Source organism: Condylura cristata, unplaced genomic scaffold (assembly GCF_000260355.1).
Source record: "Condylura cristata isolate star-nosed mole 26May11 unplaced genomic scaffold, ConCri1.0 scaffold00048, whole genome shotgun sequence".
NCBI classification, from domain to species: Eukaryota; Metazoa; Chordata; class Mammalia; order Eulipotyphla; family Talpidae; genus Condylura; species Condylura cristata.
Window position 1 is genome coordinate 1,921,307 of NW_004567149.1, and position 7,788 is coordinate 1,929,094.

The window sequence follows — 7,788 nt, forward strand, 5'->3', positions numbered from 1 at the left end:
GCCCTCCCTGGTGGCTCAGCGGGTTAAAGCACAGCACTGAGAAGCTACTTCCGCATGAGTTCGATTCCCGCCTGCCCCGGAGGTGACTACATGGTGTGGCAGACCTCTCCTGACCCGCCCGCTGCTCCCCTCAGCAGTGTACTTCCTCAATCTGTCTGTTCTGTTCCCTACTCTGTCTCTGGTGAAGCCTCTTGCCACCCCTGAGCCTCTGGCCTGTAGCCCAGTTCTGTATGCACAAATAAATAAATCTTTAAAAAAAAAAAATGGTCATTTCATTTTTCCCTAAGAAATCGGCTCTAAGTCTGAGGAAACAAACTGTTCAGCAGCTGTGCAGGGAAATGGGTGATGGAAGGAGCAAAAAATAAATAAATACATACATAAAAACCGCATGGACATGGAAAGCTAAGTGAAACAGACAGAAAAGCCCCCACTGAAAGGTCGCCAAGAACCACGAAAGGTCGCCAAGAACCACGTCCACCGTCTCAGAGGAGAGACGTTTGGTCAGGGGCCAGCTGCAGGACGAGGCTGGCTCGGGGTCGGAGGGGACTTTACAGGCCTAGGTTTGGGGAGATTCGGCTGGGTGGAAAACTTGAACAAGGAGCTGAATCTTATGTTGCTGCCCGGGCCTGGGCTTGCACTAACTGGAGGTGACTAACAAGCGCGGTTATGGCTTGAGTTATGGCGCGAGTGTCTGCTTCTTCATGGAACATCTGCTCCCCCTGTGCCCAGCTCTGGCTGGTGCCTGACAGACACCCACACTGCAGGCTGGTGCCTGACAGACACCCACATTGCAGCCTGGTGCGCACAGTAAACCCATCAAGGTTTTGAAAATGAGACACCGTTTCAGGAATTTCAAGAGAGGAATGTTGATCAGAACGGAATAAGGTGATGTCACAGAGCTGGGGCAAGTGCTGACAGCTGAGATGGGCCCATGGGCTGGACCCTGACATGGAAACCAAGATGACTCACTTTTGGGGTGATGTGGTGGATCCCTGCAATATTGTGGTGAAATGCGTAATGGGATATTGTGGTGTAAACACAATGGAATGTCTCATCTTAAGTGAAATATATGGTAAAGGAGGAATCTCAGTATAAGATAACGAGTATTTGTACTGCTGTTAAAGTTTCCTGTGACTTGAACTAACCGGAAAGGAAGTCCCTCTCCAGAAAAACACAGACAAGCCGCTGAAATTGGCTACGGAGCGCAAGCCCTGGCCAGATCCAATCCATCCAATGTTGTGGGGTGTCAGTGCCATGGCACTGAGACATCATGAGAGGATTCTGTCAGGAGACATTATGTGTTGGGTGTTGCAGAATGGTGTCATTTTTGGAGTTAGTGGGTCTGGAGTGCGGGGTCCTTGGGTTTACTCTGGGAAAGGTTTCACCAGTGCTCCCCTTTCAATGGCACAGGGCGAGTTCCCAGGTGAGTTTCTCCACGAGTTATATTTAAAGAGCAGGTTTATTAGGGGAAAGGGCAGAAAAGTAAAAGACACATAGAGATTTCACCAAAGACAGAGTGGGGACTAGAACAGGCAGATCAAGTGAAATGCATGGCTGAGGGGAGCTGTGGGCAGGTCAGGAGAGGACCTGTATCCCAGTTCTGTTTGCATGAATCCATCTTTAGAAAAAAAAAGAGAGAGAGAGAGAGAGACTTGCATAGGCACAAGGGGGCAGCAGGAGAGGCCTGCATGGCTGCAGGGGGCGGCCTGAGGAGAGCAGCCTCAGCTGAGGGAGGTCAGGGCAGAGAAGCCCCTGCAGGGGCAGGTCCTGGGCAGGCGGGAGGCTGCTGCCCTGCAGAGGGAGAGAGCAAGTGGGAAGAGGCACCTGTGTGGGCACAGGGGGGCAGGATTGCCACCCGGGCAGGGCAGAGAATACAGGGATAGAGACTTCTCTCTGGGATGGGCTCAACTCCTGTGAGCCCAGGTCTGTTGTTAATTTTGAATAAACTGTGTAGAACCTGAAAGGGACAGGAGGTTCCACATGAGCTCAGTCTCCATAGCTTTACCTGAGGGTCTGCGCACCCACACGCCCAACAGCAGTGTGACACCTGCCTGCGTCTGTGCGTTGTGATCCAGGCGTTGGCGCCTGAGGATCTGGGCTTCCATAGCTGGGTCAAAGGCTGTGGGAACTCCTCAACCCTCACCTCCAGCTTCCAGCATTGGGTGAGCAGGTTTCCGGTCTGTGGCACCTTCTTTCCATTTTCTCTATTTTTATCCTCCATTACCGGTTGTGGTGGAAGGAGTTTTTAAATTCCAAATTTCTACAGCACTCCACTGAAACAACAATAACAAAACCGGTAGATAAGATGAATTCAGTAAAGTCACAGAACACAAAATCAATATCCAAAACTAAGACAACTTTCTATATATCCTGATGATCCATCCGTCAACAGGAAAACAACACTACTTACTATCGCATCCGAAAGATCAAACTATACCTGGGAAAACGTTTAAAGAAGAACAAAACTTGTGCCATGAAAAACTATAAAATACCATTGAAAGAAACTGAAAACACTAATGAAAAGAAGATACTTTGTGCTCTCAATTGTAATTGCTGATATTACCGAAAGGTGCAGCATTTCCAAAGCAACGTACAGATTCAGTGCAATCCTGCTCAAAATTTCGATGGCAATTTTCACAGTCAGAACTAACCATCCTGAAGTGTGTCTGGGACAGAGGAACAGAAAAGGTGACACACTCTGGAGACTGAAGCTGGAGGCAACTTATTCCCCGACTTCAGTTAACTAAACTCAAAGTCTCAATCAAGTGAGACAGAGCCTGCTAGGTAATGAGAATGAAGATTTGAAGGAACAGCTTGACAGATTTTCTTCGTGAGAATAGGAGCTTGAATTTAGTTTCTATTTTCTTCCCAAAAAAAGATAATAAAAACAAGAGTTAGAATTTAGTTTCTATGGATAGGAAAAGTGAGTCCTTGACTTTAGAAATGTAATTATTCAGCAGGGAAGAGATTTCTGACTTGCCCCAAGCTAATTGTATGCCGCAGCTGGAGGATTTAATCTCTTCCTTTCTAAAGAACGCCCTGTGGAGAGGCACAAACTGAATGCCCCGGGTTAAAAATTCACCATCTGCCTCCTGGAGCGACAGTGAGGTGAAGGAGACCGGTTTCCCCTTGATGGGCAGAAGCCCAGGGCAGAAGGGGGAGGGGGTGCGGGGTGTGGGGGGAGATGCTGCTCAGCCCTGGAGTCTGGGAGGCGGCTTTGCCTTCCCTCCGGCTAGACCTGGGGAAGGGAGGGGTGATGTCAGCCCCAAATATGTTACTACCTGGTCCCCAAACTCAAAGATGCAGCCACCGTGATAAACACACCGGCCAGTGGAGCAGGACAGAGGCCGGAAAACCCACAGCAGGTGGCATCAGTTTAGCAGAGGGCATTCTCAGCCAGCGAAGGCGGGACGCAGAGGGGTCACGCTCAGGACCCGAGCTCCTACTGCCCCCATCATGAGCCCCAATAGACCCTCTTCGTTTTTCCAAGTGCAGCCCTTGCAGCACTGGGTCCTCCTCGGGGACCCCCTCCGCAGTCTGTCACCCCCAAGGAGATGTTCTCACCTTCCCCTCGCCTTTGGCTCACCTTGTTTCTCACGGCCCAAGAAGATCCCCAGATTAAAGTGCACATGACGCCTCTCTGCAGCTGGGTCCAGAAGAGCCCAGGTTCCCGCCGAACCAAGTCCGCCCCCAGCTGCAGGGAGCCGGAGGAAGCGGCCGGGGTGAGCGCATGCGCGGCCAGTGGGGCGGCCTCGGTGGGTTTGCGTGGGCGGGGCAGGACAGACCCCAGCGCGCCCTCGGTGGCCACGCCCACTCGGCAGTCCTGCTATAGCCTAATTGGAAATTCAAACTCAAATGGAGGCAAATGTCCCATGTCTCTCTAAAAACAATGTCAATCGAATTCCACTAAGCCAGCAACATGGTGTACTTGGATTGAAAAGATTGTTCAGGATCCCTTACCAGCGGTCACACAAATGATGCAAGACATCGGGCGTTCGTCTGGGATGATAGAGCGTGTGTGTGGATTTGCTCCTCCACCGCGCTTTGCCACCCACCCGGGGGTGCTTCACCCTCTCCACACTGTCATCATTTTACCTGTGCGGCAGTACCAGCACTGGCCACTAGGTGGCGCTCTCTGCCGTTTCTCTGCATTTAGGCCCTCAGGGCCCTTTCTACCACCCCCATCCCTCTTCCATCTTTCCTCTGCCCTTCACTCGCCCTTTGCCTTTTTGTGTGTGTGTAAGATTTACTTATTTATGCATACACAGCTGCGGTACAGGCCGGAGGTGCAGGGGCGGTTGAAGGATTCACCAGAGACAAAGTGGGGAGCAGAACAGGCAGATTGACTGGAATACACTGCTGAGGGGAGCAGCAGGCGGGTCAGGAGAGCTCAGTCACGCCAGGTGGGTCACCCCCTGACCCGTGATGGCTGCGGAGAGCTTCACAGTACTGTGCTTTAAACCACTGCGCTACCTAGGAGGACCCACCGTCTGCCTTCCAATTGCTACTGAGCTAATGCTGCTTATTTTTGAAGGTCTTAAATATTTCCTCCATATAATAACACTTTTTTGCGCACAGTTTGCATCCAAACTCTTGAAAGAGCGAGTGAAATGTTAGCAACAACAGGTGAAATATGTACTCTCGTCCATTCCTGAGCAAAGAATAAATTTGTTTCTTTTATGCATATTCTGTAATTTATTCAACCATTCCCTGGGGTTTTTCATTCTGGTGAAAACTTTTACACATAAAGATTTTATCTGTATTTCAAAGCATTTCCTTAGGTCATTCCCTCAAAATAAAATGACTATAGCAAGCAGTATATGTACTCTGCATTCACAGTTCTCTGCAGAAGAATGGTACAAATGTAACCTTTCCTCAGGAGTGAATGGAAGTACACATTTCACCTCACCTTTGCCAACATTTCACTCTGTCTTTCAAAATTTTGGATACAAACTGTGCATTAGAACCAAGTACACAAATAAGTTTTTATTATGTGGAAGAAATATTTAACTACTTTAGACCTTCAAAAATAATCAACTTTAGCTCAGTAGGGCAAATAAATTAAAATATCCTGGAATTTAACAAAGAAAAACAGAAACATCAAGTAATAAAACTGGAGCAGGACAAGTAGCTGCTTCCAAATACACCTTCTCTTCTAGTCACAGGATGAGCCCATTGGGCTCCATGGTAGCTGGTGCCTGCTGGAGTTGTCCCCACCTGCAAGAGGAAATAAGAGATGTCTCACACACTTCATCTCTTCCCCATTCTTCACTGCATGTAGATGACTCCAGGGACACACAGGGACAAAATCCTCACATGAAGAGCCTTAGCTCCTAAATGATCACGTGGAATGCTGCCCAGCCAGCGACACTGCAATGAGAGAGGATGGGTTTCAGAGGGGGAAGCTTCTGGAATTCCAGGCTTCATACGTTTCTGCAGCTGGGTTCATTTGCTGTGAGCATTACAAATAATAACTACACGGACAATTCTTGAATAACTAAATCCTGGATGATGTCGTTTTGGAGTTCCAGGTCCTTGGGTTCACTCTGGAAAAGATTTCACCAGAGCTCCCCTTTCCGTGGCACTCAGTGAGTTCCCCAGGCATGTTTCTCCCTGAGACAGAGACTCAGTTATACTTAAAGAGCAGGTTTATTCGGGGAAAGGACAGGAGAGGATTGGACACTCGCATAAGCACAAGCGGGCAGGAAGAGCTGCCCCAAAGGGACAGCTTTGCAGAGAGAGGCCTGTATGGCTGCAGGCGGGCGGCCTGAGGAGAGAGCAGCCTCCGCTGAGGGAGGCCAGGGCAGAGAAGCCCCCAGCAGGGGCAGGTCACAGGCAGGCAGGAGGCTGCTGCCCTGCTGAGCGAGAGGGTGGGTGGGAAGGAGCTCCTGCATGGGCACAGGTGGGCAGGACTGCCCCCCGGGCCAGGGCAGAGGCTGCCCTGAAAGAGGCCTTTTCTCTCTGGGAGGGCCTCACTCCATATGGAGGGGTCTGTTTGCTGCTGATTTTGGATAACTATGTGCAAATCTCACAACAGGCCCAATCTCTGTGTCTTTACCCTCAGGTCTGTGCTTCCGATATTCCCCACAGCAGTCTGATACAGGAGTCTGATACCTGCTTGTGCCTTGTGATAAGGCAGTAAGTGTCTTGATTTCTATTATTTTCCTCTATCACTGGCCACCTTGTCACATGTGTATCTTTTCTTATTGAATCCAAACAACCATTCTATGACATTAATTTTAACATTATCTTAAGGAAAGCAATTTGCCTAATATGTAAATTTTTCCTAAACTGAGATTACTGCTCTCCAGAGAGATGAATCTCAATGCTAGCTGCCATCTGACACACTTCTTGAAGCTCTTATGAACCTTAGAACTCTACTTGGCTCTAGACAACTCCCGGTTCACTTTATAATTGTTTTCCTTAGACAAGGATAATGGGAAACCCCATGAGCCACGGCTTCTGTAGACTGTTCAATTTAAGTTGGCCACGCTGTGTTCTGCTTGTTAGTAAATGCACTCATGACCTAAATGAGAAAGATAATTACATTAGAATAAAAGCACCTAAGTGCAGTCCTTCACAGTGTAATCTCTGTAAGGTGGGGAGAGGATGTGGAGGAGACACATAGAGTAGGAGGACTTATAAAGATGTCACTAGTTTTTGGAAGCTTGATTTGGAAACTACCCCTATATACTTTTACAATTGCCCTGCAAGTTGATGTTACAGACCTGAGGGAATAACTGGCCAGAAATGTCCATGGATCAAATAAGAGGACTGGTGAGAGAGAAATGTCACAGCCATCATACTTAAAGAGATGCCACACTCCAAGGAACAAATATCATGCAAATATCATTATATGAGAGGAAAGACGACAGATCTGTGGGAATATCCATTTGTAAGTGTCAGAAGAGGAGGAGGTCCTTGTGAGGCAGGGAAACATACCGCAGACACTGGATAAAACAGATACATCACATACACAGGGGCAGGATGAATGTCGTTCTCCAAATTAGGTTATGTTCTGATGAAATCAGGAAGAAATACAGACCTGACCGTCTATGCCAGAGGTTTAACTGCTGGAGGAAAATTATTTTCTGTCTCCCAGCCTGGTTCCTGCAAACTAGGATTTTCAAAGCGAGGAGTCTCAAAGCACACTGAGTGCGATTCACAGGTGGAGTTCAACAACCTCACTGCAAATCTTGTGGCCGTCAAGACCAAGATGCTGGGGAGCAGCCCCCGAATCTAAACGAGTTTGGTGACCTCTGACCACAGGCCCAGTGTTTCCGCTTCCTTGCTCAGTTCCGGAGAGCAGAGGACTAATATAAAGGAGCGGGGAGAGGAGGAGGGCGATGCCCCTGTAGCTGTACAACCTGCCTGTCAGGTTTCCGCGCTGAGGAGATTCGGATTGCTTAGAATGGCTCAATTTGTCTCCTAGCTGGCGGTTTGAAAATAACCAGTGGCGCCCCTTTCATTGTGGAAATCTCTGCAGTCTCCTCATGAAAAATATTATAACCCTTGAAGGAAAAAAAGAATAAACAGGGGAGGGTTCTGAGGAGATTAGGTCTTCAAACCGTGAAGGGAAGAAAACATGCTCCAGGTGAGGCTCGAACTCACAACCTCGGCATCACCCGCACATATACTGCTGTATAAGTACCGCGCGCTAACCGATTGCGCCACTGGAGCATGCTTTCCCCCGCCTCGCCGTGCGCACTCTACAGAGCCACGCCGACCCGAGCGCCGTGCAGGCGCGGGGCGGGGAGCAGGAGCTGCAGAATCGCGGGGACCCCCCCC

General features: G+C 49.1%; 1 non-coding gene across 1 annotated transcript; it reads right to left on the bottom strand.

Annotated features, from left to right (window-relative positions):
- Nucleotides 1-7,586: 7,586 nt before the first annotated feature.
- TRNAI-UAU lies at nucleotides 7,587-7,680 on the bottom strand. Its single transcript has 2 exons — nucleotides 7,643-7,680; nucleotides 7,587-7,622 (listed from the first exon to the last, which is right to left on the bottom strand). It is a non-coding gene; the product is annotated as a tRNA-Ile (tRNA).
- Between the last annotated feature and the right edge of the window lie 108 nt (nucleotides 7,681-7,788).